This window comes from Macaca mulatta, chromosome 14 (genome assembly GCF_049350105.2).
Source record: "Macaca mulatta isolate MMU2019108-1 chromosome 14, T2T-MMU8v2.0, whole genome shotgun sequence".
Taxonomy (NCBI): domain Eukaryota; kingdom Metazoa; phylum Chordata; class Mammalia; order Primates; family Cercopithecidae; genus Macaca; species Macaca mulatta.
The window spans coordinates 76,155,213-76,172,289 of record NC_133419.1 but is presented as its reverse complement, the minus strand read 5'-3'; the positions used below and the strand labels follow the sequence as shown (position 1 = coordinate 76,172,289).

The following is a 17,077-nucleotide window of genomic DNA, read 5'->3' as shown; positions in this document are numbered from 1 at the left end:
TATCACCTCACAACTGGGCGGGCGCCGACGCGGCGGGAGGGGCGGGGCGGGCCGTTCCAAGCCGCGGCCCGCGCCACTTGCTTGTGGGGGGAACAGCACCTGAGGCTCGGCTCGGCTCGGCGCGGGCCCGGGGCGGGCCAGCAGGCTGCTCAGCGTGGATCCGGGGAATGCATGAGAAGAGAGAAACTCTGAGCCCTCATTCCAAGGGGCGCGCCCGGTTATTTCCCCCACTCCCTCAGTCCGCCCCGGGCTCTTCCCCGCGGAGATTGGTACGGCCCGGCGGCCGGTACCTGGGCGGGGAAAACCAAGCACGTGCGGTGCAGGCCGAGGACTTGCAGGGGGTCTGGCCTTTCCTCTAGGCGGGGCTGTACTTTGGCAGCAAAGATGCGAAGGTTCCGCTTTTGGTCGCTGGTATGGGAATTAGTTAGGTTAGGGCTGGGTATCTCAACCACCCAAACTGCTTCTGGCTTTCCATCTCTTTATTAGGAAACCTCACACAGCACCTATACCCTGCTGGGTGCTGGGGACCCAGCCAGATCAGCCCAGGTTCTCCCCTTGGGATACCCACGTTGGAGGGCAGCAGAGACAGCCTCACACAGTCACTGGTGACAACGGCCAGGACAAGCGAGAAACCGGGGGTTATGGAACCATAGAGGAGAGAAGACTCTGCCCTGAGCTGGGGGAGTGGGGGGGCTAGTGCACTTCCCAGAGAGGTTGGTGCACAGCAGGTTTGGAATCAGATAGACTAGGAGCCCAGTTCTCGCCCTACCTCTCTTGAGCCTCAGTTTCCATTTCTGTAAAATGGGAATAATAATTATTATTTTGTGAGGTACTTTGAGAAGTAAACGAGATAAGGTACAAAAAGAGCCTAGGTAGCGTCTGGCACATAAAAGGCATTCCAGAATTGTTTGCCCATTAATGAGTAGGAATTTTGCAGATGGAGGATGTGAGGGCAAACAGAAAGACAGGCATAAAGTGTTAGAAAAGCCATCGTGTTTGGGGCAGGGCTGGGGGCCCTGGAGTGGCTGGAGCCCAGGCAACTGTGGAAAATGAGGCTGAAGTGAGAGGCGCGGGTGCTTGAACTGAGAGAAGCTTGGGAATGCCACTCTTGAGACATCAGGAGGGGAGCCGGGTCTTGGGAGAGCTTTAGTAGGGAAATGACTGGTCAGGTGGGTTTTAAAAGTCCTTAGCCATAGTATGGGAAATGGACAGGAGAGGCTGTAGGCCAGGAGGGCAGTGGGGAGGCTGTGGGGGGGATCCATGTGAGAGAGGATGAGCCTCAAGGCATGGCAGTGGTAGAGGGAATGGAGGGAAGGCCTGATCTAGAGAAGAGCATAGGAAGCAAGATCCACCAGAATGTGGTGGAGTGACTTGTTGGATGAGAGGCTCAGGGAATGAGTGGGGACAACAAGCACATCAGTGATAAGACAGATTTCTTAGGCATAGCTGGAGCGAGCTAGCTGTGGGATCCCAGCATAAGAGGAGAGGAAGTCCCTGCCTTTGTGGTCTTTATCATTTTCTCACAGGGGGAGAGGAGAATGACAGAAGTTACAGGCACAGGGCAGCAGGTAATAGATGCCTCTGGTGCAACCTGGAGAGCTTCCATTTGTTCAGCCCTCTCAAGGCCATGGGTAAATCTCTCAACTATGTCACTGGGCCCCAAGGCCCGAATTGGCCAAGAGTAGAAAGAAAATCATCCCAGGCAGAGCTCCCAGCATGTGGTGAGGCCGTGAGGCTGAGAAGATCTTAGTGTCTTTTAGGCAACTGAGAGTAGGCTAGTGGCATGCCGTGTGTGGGGGATGGGGGAGACATGGGGACTGGTATGTGGAAAGGCTGGGAGGTAGAAACAGGTGTGGTTTATTTTTGGGCAAAGAGGAGTGAAGCCAGGAGGATACCGAAGGTGCCAATAAATCCTGGCATCCTCTCCTCAGAGAGAGTGCTCTTGGAGGCAAGATACCTGCTGACCTGGAAGATCCCAGGTCAGTCTGTGGCTTGTTTCTGCTCTGGAAGGGTCTCCTGTGGAGGAGGCCTGGGCTGGAACTCATGGCCCACCCACTCACCTTGGGCAAGTCAGTATCACTATCTTGTCTAGGTTTCAGATTCTGCATTATGAAATGGAGGTGACAGTGTCTGTTTTGCTGACTTCACTTGAGTATTTGAGGATAAAGTGAAATCACAGCATGTAAAAGAGTGTTATCACTGTGTTGTAATGTAAGAGATCGTTGTCTTAAATGGCAAGACTTGGGGTTACCAAGGCCTATTGGGAAGGAACATCTGTGAGAGGATGCAGACATGAGTCCAAGGGCTGAGAGTCACAATTGCTTACTTCTGTGCCACCTCACAGAGCAAGCAGCCCCTGGCATCCCAGCTTCTAGAACACTCCTTCCCCTTGGCCTCCAGTCACCATGACTATGGGTACTGCTTAAACAGCTTGGTCCAAGTTGGATTTGGAAGGACAAACAGACCCAAACTTAGAGTAGCCCGGAAAGGCAGCTTCCTGTGTCCTGGGACTGTTTTCCCCTGTGTGAGGTGGGGCAAGGGGGGCTCACACCCGTCTGACTTCTCCTGGCCCCCTCCCACGCTTCCTGACATCCCTAGACTCCTATAAGGACCAGCCCTGCTCTTCCTGCAGGTGTGTGAGCAGGACAGCTGTGAGAATGTGTTCTAGGACCTGATTACCTTTCCTTCATCATCTCTCAAGCCATGGGTATATTAGGCAAGTCAGAGATTGGTCAAGTCATGCCTCCAAGAAGGGCTTGACCAGGTTGGGCTTTGTGGTCCCGCCAAGAAGCTTGGACTTCATCCTGTTAGGGGGTGGACCAAAGTAAGGTTGTGAGCAGAGGGGCATCCACAAGGATGGCCCATCCTCCACCCACTTCAGTCACCAGTGTTGTACTGCCACTGGGGATTCCACGTGCAGCTTTGTAGTTTGTGAGAGGTTTGACACATGCACCTCTGAGATACGTTTCAGTGATGGCAGTCTTAGTGCCTCCATTGCACACATGAGGAGAGTAAGTGACCAGCCTATATGGTAGACAGGACACTTGCCCTAAGAGAGGCACAGGTAGAAAGACAGAAACAAACATGTACCAAGCTCCCTCTCTGTGCTAGGCCCTGGCTTGTGTGAGCTTGCCCAGTCCTCACAGCCACCACACAAGGGGTGATCACCCCCACCCCTTTGCACATAGGGTGCAGGGAAGTGAAGTGACCTGTCCTAATCACATAGGGAGTAAGTAGTAAAGCTGGGATTCACACCGAGTCTTCCGGAGCCTCAAACCTGTACGCTTTTCTTGCCTCCCAAGGCTGGGAGAGGGAGCATCTGTAACAGCAGAACTACTGGACGAAAGCAAATTCCCATCCGTTGCCTCCTTTACACTTCCCCCACAGCCCTGGGAGGTTAGTCCCATTTTGCAGTTGGCAAAACGAAAGCTCAGGAAATCCAATAGCTTGCCAAATGGGGTTGGAATATAACCCGTTCTCATGCCCCAAAGCTAGGGCCCACTGGGGTTAAACTCCTTTCAGTGCTCAACTCACTTGGAGAGTGGGCGGGCAGGGTTCTGGCAAGCAGAGGCAGCCTGGCATAGCCCTCTAGCCTAGAAACTCACCCGCCTCCTTACTCTCAGGAATTTGCCAGCCAGAGCAGCTGTGTGGCATGGATGCACCCCTCTTGGAAGTCTTTGCCTCCCATTTCCAAGCTCCGTACTGTCCCTCTTCCTGGTGACTTCCCCACATGCTACTTCGTGGTCAGGGGTCTGATGGTATATAGTCTTGGGTGGCAGGCTACAGAGTCTGGACTTTATTCTCAGGGCAATGGCAATGGGGAGCCATAGAGGTTTTTAGCAGGAATTTTATGCTTTAGAAAGATCATTGTCCAGGCAAGCACATCTTTAACTGTCACCTCCATGGCACCCTTCCTGACTACGTCTGCCTTATATTAGTCAGTGTCCCTGTGGGAAACAGCCCACCCAAATTGGGTAATTTGAGGACAGTTTAATACAAAAGCTGTTTGCAAAGACCTAAGCAGACTATAGAGAAAACTCAAGGGATGGCAGTAGCCCAGGACTAGTCACCTCATAGGGAGTCTGGCCTGAAGGACTAAGAGGAGGACACCGCAGGTACAGTGGGGGCTGAGTGGAGAGGGCTGCCACATGGAAGCTGTGGCCTTTGCTGAAGGGGCACAGACAACCCACAGTGACCTGGGTTGTCTCCAACTCAGGTCCTTGTCTTCTGCCAGAACATTTTTTTTTTTTAAGACGGAGTCTTGCTCTGTTGCCCAGGCTGGAGTGCAGTGGCGTGATCTCAGCTCACTGCAACCTCCACCTCCTGGGTTCAAGCGATTCTCCTACCTCAGCCTCCTGAGTAGGTGGGACTATAGGTGCATACCACACCCGGCTAATTTTTGTAATTTTAGTAGAGATGGGTTTTCCCCATGTTAGCCAGGTTGGTCTCGAACTCCTGACCTCAGGTGATCCACCCACCTCGGCCTCCCAAAGTGCTGGGATTACAGGCGCCACCACGCCTGGTCTGGCAGAACTTCTAATTGCCCAGAGGGTAAGGCAGCCTACAGATGCCACACAGAATATCCAAGGAGAGTGCAGGTGGAGAAAGGTGGAGAGTGGGGCTGGGCGTGATGGAAGGTGGACAGCACGTGGCCCTACAATGACCCTCCCCACCTCTGTGCTGGCATCAGACTTCCAGCTTCCCTCTTTCAGAACACCTGAAACTCTTAATGTTTATACAGCTGATTCTTCCTGGAGAGGCTCCTTGAGGACCAAGTAGAATTAGAGTCCTCTCTGTGTCCCAGGGCCCAACACTGGACCTGGCCTACAGGAGGGACCTGGGTGATACTGGATGGAAGGGAGGGAGGCAGGTGAGAGGAAGGAGAGAGATAATGATGACACAGCCTGAACTGAAGGGGTGGCAAGGCAAAGGAGAAGCAAGGGTGGTTTTGATAGATGCTGAAGCTTTAGAGTCTCTAGGACTTGATGGCGTAGATGGATGTAGGGCTGAAAGGAAGGAAGCGGGTGATTGAAGATGGTTCCAGGTTTCAACCCAGAACCCAAGAGCATTGACCTGCCAGCTCTAAGGTCAGGCCTTAGCAGGGCTTGGTAATGGCCTTTGGCCTTATCTTGTGTGACAGGTCTGGATGACAGTAGAGAAATAGGGCAGGGCTGAGACCCTTGGGAGCAGCCCCAGCCTTGTTTTAGAAAGTTCTGTTGCAATGTGTACAGACAGCTCTCCTTGCATCATTCTGCCTGCTCGTTTCTTGCTCAACTCTCTCAAGGCCTTTTCCCTACAGGAATTGGGGGTGGAGTGGGGGTGGGGCAGGGGATATTACACAGAGAGCTCTCAGTACGTTCATTTCTCATCTGCCCTTCTATCTGGCCGACCTTTCCTGAGACCCCCCCATACTTGTGCTGGGTGCTGTGAGTACAGTTCTTGCTCCCCAGGGGCATTCTGGGGGAAGAAACAGACACCTAAAATGACAATTATCATTCAGCAGTAGTTTCTAGCTTTTTAAAAGCAGTGAAACAATTTCTTCCTTTTTTTTTTTTTTTTTTTTTTTTTTTTTTTTTTTGAGATGGAGTCTTGCTCTGTCGCCCAGGCTGGAGTGCGGTGGCGCAACCTCGGCTCACTACAGGCTCCGCCTCCCGGGTTCACACCATTCTCCTGCCTCAGCCTCCCAAGTAGCTGGGACTACCACCACGCCTGGCTAATTTTTTTTGTATTTTTAGTAGAGACAGGATTTCGCCATGTTAGCCAGGATGGTCTCGATCTCCTGACCTCGTGATCTGCCTGCTTCAGCCTCCCAAAGTGCTGGGATTACAGGCGCGTGCCGCGTGCCCCGGCACTGGGCCGAAAGCATTTCTTCAAATACAGCCTCGAGAGCCCAAGAAGTGACAGGGATGACAGGCTGCTGGGGTGGTCCCACAGTTCCTCAGGGTCTGTCTCTCTCTTGCCCAGCGCACACACCCTATCTCCAGGGCTCTGTGGAACACAGTTTGAAACTCCCGCTGCACAGAATAGCAAGTGCTGGGCTGGGGGATGCACTGAAGATGGGCATTCAGGCGGATGTCCCCTGCACACTGTGGAAAGGCACCCTGGTGGGCTGGGACCTGGTCAGACCCATCTTCCTGAGCAAGGGAACTGAACAGGTTTGTTGGTGGATCATTTTTATATGAATACATATGCCTAGACAAGGCACTTCTCCTGGTCCATCCACCCAGACCCTGACTTGCCCCCAGACTGAATAAGCCCCCACCTTGCCACATGTTAATGTCGCTTGCTGTGTTTGAGCCTCAGTTTCCCTGTACTCCATCCAAATGGGAATAAGCATCTTCCTCCTAGGGTTGTTGTAAAGACTAAAATAACAAATGTGAAGTGCCATATGGGCACGGTGGCTCTTGCCTGTAATCTCAGTACTTTGGGAGGCTGAGGCATGAGGATCGATTGAGCCCCGGAGTTGAAGACCAGCCTGGGCAACACAGAGAGACCCCATCTCTACCAAAAAAAAAAAAAAAAAATTACCTAGGCATGGTGGCATGTGTCTGTAGTCCCAGTTGAGGCTGGGGGAGGGGAGGATTGCTTGAGTCCTGGAGTTAGAGGCCGCAGTGAGCTATGATCGTGTCACTGCACTGCAGCCTGGACAACAGAGCAATACCCTGTCTCTAAGTGAATGAATGAATGAATGAATGAATGAATGAATGAATGAAAAATGCCCAGGACAGGGCCTGGCATATACTACTTGACAGGGCCTGGCATGTACTATTGTTACCAGTAGAAGTATTATGATTGAAAGTAAGGATTAGGAGGACAGGTTTGCCTGGAGCTCTGACACCTTCTCCAAAGTGCTTTGAACAAACATAAAGGGAGAGAGAAGAGTAAAATGCCTGAGAAGGCAGTGGAACTGGAGGACACTAGAAATGACAAAGAACCAGGCATCTTAGCATAGGAGATCACCACAATTCACAAAGGAAAATGCTGTTTGAGCAAGGGTCCTGGAAGGAACAGAGGCTCAGTAATAGTAGCCTTAGTCAGAGGAAACGGAAAATGTCGCATGCTTGACTTAGCACGTCTTTCCTAAGCAAAGGCCCCTGTGGCAGGCCCTGGGCTGCCCAGTGCAGAGATGAGTAAGACCCAACACTGCTCTCAGGGAACCTGCAATCCAGGGAGGATTGAGCACTTTTGAGCACGGACAACAGTAATACAGGGAGGAAGTTAGAGATGTCAGTAAAAGAGGGTTCTGGGGGAATCAGGAACCCTTTGTGGAGAAGGAGCGGGCAATGAACTGCGTCATATCTATCTAAATAAACCACTGTGCTATACTATGTTCTGGCAGTTTTCAAACATTAGCAGAGGGCTGGTTAAAATATAGTTTTCTGGGTTCCACCCCCAGAGTTTCTGATTCAGTAGGTTCTGGAGGGAGGCTGAGAATGTGCATTTCTGACAAGTTCCCAGGACATGCTGATACTGCTAGTTTGAAGCCCACATTTTGAGAACCACTGCTGAACTGCTTTGCAGTGAGACCACAGTGGAGCATGGGACTGCTCTGCTGTATTAAATTGCTCCAACTGCATCTCAGAGAACCTGCAGATTACAGAAATCTGTAATCTCTAGGAAATGCTGTTCAGCTGGAGAAGCAGTTGGGAGACTGGAGGTGGGTTAGTGCCATCCTGATTTTTCCAAAAGGAGACGCAACAGTTTTCATGAACTACAGCAGGCAGTAATAGGTGTTAAACTTCAGTGAGTATTTGCTGTCTGCCAGTTACTATACATGGGTGGATTTAGTTAAGCCTCACAACAACCCTTTGGAGTGGATACTATATGAGTCCGTTTTTCAGATGGAGAAATTGAGACACAAAGAGTTTAAAAAAATTGCCCAAGGTCACATAGCTTAGGAAGTGGCAGAGCCAGGATTTAAGCTGAGATGGTGTGCCTCCAGAGACTATGCTCTATAATAGCTGCAAAATCCTGGCCTTATTCTGAGGTCAATTGTATAAACTGCATTCTAGAAAGGATGTTCTCTGGCCCTCAAGAGAAAAAACAAACAAACAAACAAAACCCTGAGTTATCAGGAGTTACGATCGAGTCACCGAGGAGGGGTGGTATCCACGTATCAGTTTTCTTTCCAATGGCCTCTCTAGATTCCCAAACTGGCCTAGGACTAGGTCTATGGTATCAGAAGAGTCCTGAGCAGGGAGGTGACCAAGAGGTCAGTGTGGGCCCTGTTAGGGAGGAGGAGGTGCCTCAGGTAGGAGTTCACTCTAGAGTGAGGTTTCCTGGTCACTCCAGGCTCCACCTCAGCCTGGCCTTATGGATTTTTTTTTTAATAAGTGACCTGAACAAGGATGCTGACATGAGGCATACAGGAAACACAAAGAAAGGCGGAAAAGCAAATATTTTGGATGAGATAACTGGGATTAAAACACCCTGAAAGCCTGTAGAAGAATGTGAATCTGCAGGATGGTGTTGGTGAGGAAGAACTGTAAAGTCAGGCTTTGACTGAATGCCTCTCAGTCTCTTTCTTTGGTAACTTTGGCCTCCCCCAGGCTGCTGGGTATGCTGGGTCATGAAACTGAATAGGGCTGGGTTTTTTTTTAGGCTGACCCTCTGAGAAAGATTGCTTGTGCTCATGGATGCATATAAAAACATTCACACTGATACCTCCACCCCCAACAACCAGGAAACAGTTCTCTCCCTCTCTTCTGCCTTGGGCCATGCCATCTTGCATAGACAGCTGTACTACCCTCTTCACTGGTCCCCTGTCTCCAGATTCCCAGAATGAGCTTTGGAACACAGAAACCAACCCATTGTTTCTCATGGCTCCCCATAGCTCTTAGGATGAGGCCCCAGCTCCTTAACTTGGCATTCAAGGCCTCACATGATCCTATTCCTGCCACTCTCTCCAGCCGCCTTCACTCCTCTCCCACCACCATGCTCTGATGTGGGTCCAGCTCCCTAGACCCATCAGGTCACTTGCCGTGCCCCTGAACGTGCTTTTCCACCTCTGGGTCCCTGCCCACACTGTGCTCTTGAACTCAAGCCCTTCCCCAAGCTCCCCCTTTTTCACACTCTGCCCATCTGTCCTGTCTTGATGCATCTTCCTCCAATAAGCCTTCTTTACAACCACACATACCCCTTTTTCAAACTTTCACTTAAACTTTAACACTTCTGCTTGCTGCACACAGACAAACAAAAACTTTAACATTGGGGTTTGGGCTGGAAATTTGGGAGTAGAATCCTTCCCTGCTAGAAGCTCACAGCTTGAAGAAGCCACATTTTGGAGAAGCAAACAGTTTGTTTTATATATATATGAGATGGAGTCTTGCTCTGTCGCCCAGGCTGGAGTGCAGTGGTGCAATCTCGATTCACTGCAACCTCTGCCTCCTGGGTTCAAGTGATTCTCGTGCCTCAGCCTCCCGAGTAACTGGGACACCTGACCTTTTTTTTTTTTTTTTTTTAGTACAGACGGGGTTTCACCATGTTGGCCAGGCTGGTCTCGAACTCTTGACCTCAAGTTATCTGCCCGCCTCGGCCTCCCAGAATGCTGGGATTACAGGCGTGAGCCACCTCCAAATAATGTATCTGTCTGCATTCCTCCCCCTCCACCTGACTGTAGGCAGGGACAAAGCTGATTCTGAGCAGACCTGGCACAAGGAAGTCATCAGAAAACATTTATGGGTTGCTCAAGGGTAAAGACTGGATCTTATCCATCTTATTACCCATTCCTGCCTCTGCAATCATGTGCACTCTGGGAACTTGGAAAATACATTGTGGCATCCTGTATTAAATCTCATGGTACCTAGAATGACATGTCATTCATTCATCCATTTATTCATTCACTCGTTCATTTAACACAGTTATTATATACACGCTCTTTGCCTTGCAAAACCTGTGCAGGTATTACAGATACAATGGTGAGAAGAAAACAGACCTAGTCCCTGGCTTCCTGGAGCTTCTGAAGTTCAAGGTCAAACTAAGACGGAGGAATAATCTGCACTGGAGTTGGGAAGAGACCAGAGACTGATAGGAACTTAGCCCTGACCTTGTTCTTAACAGTATACATGCATCTTGTTATTTAACCTCTACAGCAATCTTGGAGGTGTGAGATCGCAACATTAAAAAGTAAATGAGTAAACTGAGGCTTAGAGAAGTGGTAGCTAGTTAGAGGAGAGCGGGGACTTGAATCTTGGTTATTTTGATATCAAAGCCCTTACTTGTTCTTATTCTATTTACCTGAGCCTGAATGGAAAAAGGGGTGGAGTGGTGGGGTGATGGGGAGAGAGAGAAAGACAGAGAGAGAGAACCCTGTGTCAGATGGTGTCCAACGTGGCTTGGACAGAAAGAAAAGCCTAAATGTGGGGGTTTTCCAACACTGCCATTGGGCAATCTCCAGAATTAAGTCCATGGCCACCATTTCTTGTGTACCTGATGTTGAGAAACAGGCTCAGACCTGAGATAAACTTGAGATTTTGAACCTGGTCAGTTACCACAGTGTGGCCTCTGCCAGGCTATCCCCATCCACTTGGGGCTGGAGGCTTGATCCCCACAGCAGTTTAAACACTGTGGGGCCCTTCCCGTCATGGCTGTCCCAAGCCTCACAATTAGACCAGGCACAGATGTGGAAGAAATGACTTGGCCGCTTCTGAGGCCTCCATTAGAACATTTATCATAAGATATCAAATACATTTGCAGAAAGTTGTTCATAATAGTCACTCGTTATTCTTATAATATCTGTGGGAGCTTTAGTGATATCTTTTTCATTCCTGATATTGGTAATTTGTGTCTTTACTTTTTTTTTTGACCCATCTGACTAGAAATTTATCCATTTTATTTATTTCAATAAAACTCTTTGGTTTCAATGATTTTCTCTATGTATCTGTTTTCAGTTTCATTTACTTCTGCTTTTATCTTTATACCTTCCATTTGCTTTGGCTATATTTTGATATTTTGCCCTTTTTCTTAAGTTTAGATTATTGATTCCAATCCTTTTTTATTATTTTTATTTTTATTATTTATTTATTTATTTATTTTTTGGAGGGAGTCTCGCTCTGTCGCCTATGCTGGAGTGCAGTGGCGCAATCTTGGCTCCCTGCCACCTCTGCCTCCCGGGTTCAAACAGTTCTCCTGCCTCAGCCTCCCAAGTAGCTGGGATTACAGGCATGTTCCACCACACCCAGCTAATTTTTTTGTATTTTTAGTAGAGAAGGGGTTTCTCCCTGTTGGCCAGGCTTGTCTCAAACTCCTGACCTCAGGGGATCCACCAGCCTCCGCCTCCTCCGAACTTGCTAGGATTACAGGCATGAACCACCATGCCTGACCTTTGTTTTCTTTTACAATTCCCAGCACTCTTTATCTCTTTGCGTAAATCTGATTTTCCATCTGGTATTATACCTAAAGAATTTCCTTTAACACTTCTGGTTGTACGAGTCTGCTGGCAATTAATTCTCTTAGCCTTTGTCTTAAAAGTCTTTATTTTGGCCGGGCGCGGTGGCTCAAGCCTGTAATCCCAGCACTTTGGGAGGCCGAGACGGGCGGATCACGAGGTCGGGAGATCGAGACCATCCTGGTTAACACGGTGAAACCCCGTCTCTACTAAAAAATACAAAAAACTAGCCGGGCGAGGTGGCGGGCGCCTGTAGTCCCAGCCACTCGGGAGGCTGAGGCAGGAGAATGGCGTGAACCCGGGAGGCGGAGCTTGCAGTGAGCTGAGATCCGGCCACTGCACTCCAGCCTGGGTGAGAGAGCCAGACTCCGTCTCAAAAAAAAAAAAAAAAAAAAAGTCTTTATTTTAACTTCATTTTGGAATGACATTTTCCCTGGGAGTAGAAATCTGAGATGACAGCTTTTTCCCTTTAGTGAAGATGTCACTCCATTGTGTTCTGCCTTGCAAAAACTCTTGACAAGAATCTGCAGTAAATATTATCTTTGTTCTTTTGTATGTAATATTTCATTTTTTCTCTGGTTATCTTTAATATTTACTTTTGATTTTGTTGTTTGGTGTTTTTTGTATCTAGGTGGGTATATATTTTGTATTTATCCTGCTTGGGGCTCTCTGGAATTCTTGGATCTGTGATTTGTTGTCTTTTATTAAATTTGGAAAATTCTCGGCCATTGTCTCTTTGAACTTTCTCTCTTTTCTTCTCTCTTTTTCCTTCTAGAACTCCAATTACACACATATTTAGACTGATATTGTTCTGCAGGTCTTAGATGCTCTATTTCCTGCCACGTCCCTCCAACCCATACATACTCTTTTTGTTTTGCTTTTTTAAAAAAATTTTTTTCTAGAAAACAAAACAAAACAAAAACAGGATACATGTGCAGAATATACAGGTTTGTTACATAGGTACATGTGTGCCATGGTGGTTTGCTGCACCTATTGACCTGTCCTCTAACTTCCCTCCCCGTCCCCTAACTTCCTTCCACTCATCTCCCACCCTCTAACAGGCTCTGGTGTGTGTTGTTCCCCTCTCTGTGTCCAATACACATACTTTTTTATCTCTGTGTTGCTGAGCACATCGAAGGACTACTTGATCTTTGATATGTTGTTTTTTATTTCTAGCACTTCATTTGACTCTTTTTTAAAAATACAGTTTTCACCTCTCTACTAAAATTCCCCATCTGTTCATTCAGGTTGTCTGTCTTTTCCATTGGATCCTTTCACTTATTAATCATAGTTATTTTAAAACCTCTGTCTTACACGTCTAACATTTTTTTTTTTTTTTTTTGAGACGGAGTTTTGCTCTTGTTGCCCGAGCTGGAGTGCAATGGCGCAATCTTGGCTCACTGCAACCTCCACCTCCTGGGTTCAAGCTATTCTGCCTCAGCCTCCCAAGTGCTGGTATTACATGCATGCACCACCACGCCTGGCTAATTTTGTATTTTTAGTAGTGTCGCAGTTTCACCATGTTGGTCAGGCTGGTCTCGAACTTCTGACCTCAGGTGATCTACCCACCTCGGCCTCCCAAAGTCCTGGGATTACAGGCCCCAACATCTTATGGTTTCACTTCTCTTTCAGTCTGGTTCTTCTGCATGTTTTATTTCTTGATAATGGATATTTTTGTGTGTGTATCACCTGTTTTTTGATGGAATTTCAAATATCATGTATATTTCTAAGAGAAAAAGAGGCATGTGGTGGCGAGCTAGGTTTGGGTTTTGATGTTGCCGTGTTTGCAAATTTTTCTAGTGGTTGACCACTGCTAACTTGTGCTGAGGGGAAAGACTGGGATGTCAGAGGATTCTTCTCTATGTTTATTTATTTCTTTTTCTTTTTTTGTAACAACTTTATTGAGATTTGATGCTTATACCACACAATTTACCAATTTAAAGTGTACAATTCAATGGATTTTAGTATGTTTACAGAGTTGTGCAAGCGTCACCACAATCAATTTTAGAACATTTCACCATCTCAAAAAAGCAAAACAAAAACACACCAAAAACTCTGTAGTTGCCAAGGCCTGGAGGGAAGGGAGAATAGGTATGAGGTTTATGGTTGCGGGGATTTAAAAAATTCTGGAACTAGATAGTATTTGTGCAGCATTGTAAATGTAATTAATGCCATTGAATTGTACACTTTGAAATGGTTAAACTGAATCGTGAAATGTGATCTTTTCTTTCTGATTTCTCTCTTAGCATGTTTTCAAGGTTCATCCTTGTTGTACCCTGTATCAGTACTTCATTACTTTTCACGATCAAATAATAGTCCATTGTAGAGATACTATTGACAAAAACTTCAATGACTTTCACACCAACTTAACCAAAACAAATCTTTTGTTTATCTGTTCATCAGTTGATGGACATATAGGTGGTTTCCTCCTTTTCACTTTTATGAATAATGCTGCTATGAACATGTGTGTACAAATTTTTGTGTGAATATGTTTTCATTTCTCTGGGGATAAACCTAGGGGTGAAATTGCTGAATCCAATGGTAATTTCATGCTTAATTGTTTTTTATTTTTTGAGACGGAGTCTCACTCTGTTGCTCAGGCTGGAGTGCAGTGGCATGATCTCAACTCACTGCAAGCTCTGCCTCCTGGGTTCACACCATTCTCCTGCCTCAGCCTCCCAAGTAGCTGGGACTACAAGCATCCACCACCACGCCCGGCTAATTTTCTGTATTTTTAGTAGATATGGGGTTTCACTGTGTTAGCCGGGATGGTCTTGATCTCCTGACCTCATGGTCAGCCCACCTCGGCCTCCCAAAGAGCTGGGGTTATAGGCGTGAGCCGCTGCGTCCAGCCACATGCTTAAATTTTTGAAGAACTTCCAGACTGGTTTTCAAATTGCCTGCACCATTTTACATTCCCACCAGTAGTGTTTGAGGGTTCTAATTTCTCGACATCCTCAACAACACTTGTTATTACCTGACTTTTTTATTCTAGCCATTCTAGTGGGTATGAAGTGGTGTCTCACTGTAGTTTTGATTCATATTTCTCTGATGACTTAAGGACATTGGGCAATTTTTTTTTTTTTTTTCAGAGACAGGGTCTCACTTTGTCATCCAGGCTGGGGTACAGTGCGACAATCATGGCTCACTGCAGCCTTGACTTCCTGGGCTCAAGTGATCCTCCCACCTCAGCCTCCTGGGTAGCTGGGACTACAGGTATGTGCTACAATCCCTGGGCTAATTTTTCTTCTTTTTTTGTGTGTGTGTAGGGATGGGGGTCTCACTTTGTTGCTCAGGGTGGTCTCAAACTCCTGGCCTCATATGATCTTACTACCTCAGTCTCCCAGAGTACTGGGATTACAGATGTGAGCCACTGTGCCTGGCCAATGTTTAGCATTTTTTTTTCATATGTTTATTGGGCATTTATGTATCTTCTTTGGAGAAGAGTCTATTCAGATCCTTTGTCCATTTTTAATAAAGTTGTCTTTTTATTTTTGAGTTGCAAGATTTCTTAATGTATTGTAGATACCAGTTCCTTATCAGATATATGCTTTACAAATATTTTATCCCATTCTGTGGGTTATCTTTAACATTTCTCAATAGTGTCCTTTCAAACATACAAGTTTTTAATTTTGATCAATCCTTTCTCAGCTCTTCTCCACCCTCAGCCTTCCTGCACACCTATGGGTATGCAATGGGTTGTTTGCACCCCTGCATTTCCATAGCAGTTTGTGCTTTCCTCTGCTAGTGTGGGGGTAGGATTTGGCTAAGCAGAGAGGCATGGGGAGGTGAAGCCCAGATAACCACTGGTCACACCAGCTCCTTTACTCTGGCATTGGACATGAGTACCTTCAGGGTGGGGAGAGGGTATATCTTCCATTGCTGTTTCCTGGTCCCATGGGCCTGATAGGGTCAGGAACATTTTGTTGAATGAATACATGAAAAAAAAAATTTCCTCCATTTTTTCGGTCTTACTGAATCCTAAGCCTTCAGAGCTGGTGATAAGCCTCAAGCTCCCCCTGCATTCCAGGCCTAGTACAGTGCCAGGTCAAGAAACCATTGGTGAATATTTATTAAAGAGATGACACTACAAAACCCATTTCTTGCACAGATCAACAACAAAAAAGCAAAGACAAGGGGGTTGGAGAGGGTGGGGAGTTATTGTTTAATGGAGTTTTGCTTTTACAAGATGAAGAGCGTTCTGGAAATGGATGTTGGTGATGGTTACCCAACAATGTGAATGTGCTTAACACCATTGAACTGTACACTTAAAAATGGTTCCAGTGGTAAATTTTATGCTCCTTATATTTCACCATAATTTCAAAAATTTTAAAGAAATACTTCAAAATAAATACATATTGTAACCTGAAGAATCACAATAAAACAAAAACAGCAACATCAGTAACAACAACAAAATCCTTTCTGAATGAATGCTGGCAGGGAAAGTAGGGAAAGGTTATGCCTGCATTATTTCTATCCACTTCACTAGATGGAAAGGAAATAGGATTTGGCTGTGCTATTCAGCAGACCTGAAAGGATACACACTCATTCCACCCAGATTAGCTCACCTGGGTGCCCAGCTGTGTGCCCGGAGCCCCTGGGGAATCTGTTTCTTCTTTCTGAAGCCAGGAAAGGCATTAGAGGCAGGGCAGGTGGGACTGGGAGAATGGAAGCCCTTTAAACTCCCCTTCCACCAGACCTTGTCTCCTCTGGGCAATGTCCTTTGACTTTTACAGAGCATAGGAGTTGTGTCAAGTTGGTGAGGCCACAGGACCAAACCAGTTATAAAACTCTGGAATGATACGTAACAAGGGCAAAAATGGCCACCAGCTATCCAAAGCTTGCTGTGTGCTGAGGACCTGCAAAGGGCTCTACATGAAGTATCCCATTTAATCCTCAGAACAACCCATGAGGTCAGTCCTGCGATCATCTCCATTGACAAATAAAGAAACTAAGGCACAGACGGGGCTAGTAACTGATTTGTGTATTCGAAGAGATTGCCATGTGCCTAGGAAGTGAATTTGAGGCTGGAATCTCGTCTCTGAAATGCCTCGCTTCTCTGTGTTCCACTGCTGCCGTTCCACAGATGGGGAAATGGAGTTCTTCAGAGCATTGACTCAGATGTTTTGACTCTTGAAACTCTTGAAGTTTCAACTCTGAAGGGTTGACTTCTTTAAAGTTATTTAGTCAGGTGAGGAGAGAGTTGAAGTTGGGCTTCTTTAAAGTTATTCAGTCAGGTGATAAGAGAGTTGAAGTTGGGATCGAGGTCTCTCAATTTCCAGAACAGTACCTTTTCTACCATACATGGCCTCATCTGAGAATGAGAAGTAAGATCTTACCACCCGAACACCATTCACCTCCTAGTTGTCCCCCCTTGGAGACAGTGAGGGGGCATTGGCAGAGGAATGCTTGCCTTGCTGATCCCCATCTTCAGAACTCTATTTCTCTCTGTTTTTTGTTTTGTTTTGTTTTGTTTTTGTTTTGTTTTTCAATCCTGAGTGCTTCACTCTCCAAGGAGAGATAAGGGGGCACCCCCAGGATTGGGAGATCCAAGCAGGCTCAAGAAACTTTTCTAACCCAAGGATATTGAGGGCATTGCAGAGAGGACCTGGGGCCTGCAGGGGAGGTGGTGGTAAGGTGGGTGATGGAGATGAAGGGGGCAAGTATAGCATGCAAAGAGGGGGCCTCTGT

General features: G+C 47.1%; 2 long non-coding RNA genes across 2 annotated transcripts in view; both read left to right on the top strand.

Annotated features, from left to right (window-relative positions):
- The window catches only part of LOC114672362 (uncharacterized), a 66,622-nt gene that overhangs the window by 1,163 nt on the left and 48,382 nt on the right, over positions 1 to 17,077 (top strand). Inside the window, exon 2 of the long non-coding RNA XR_013404162.1 lies at positions 14,479 to 14,602. This is a non-coding gene — a long non-coding RNA (uncharacterized LOC114672362). The remainder of the gene's footprint in view (positions 1 to 14,478; positions 14,603 to 17,077) is intronic.
- Positions 119 to 9,808, top strand: LOC144334388 (uncharacterized). The gene is made up of 4 exons (XR_013404175.1): positions 119 to 269; positions 2,633 to 3,396; positions 5,739 to 6,155; positions 9,620 to 9,808. It is a non-coding gene; the product is annotated as an uncharacterized LOC144334388 (long non-coding RNA).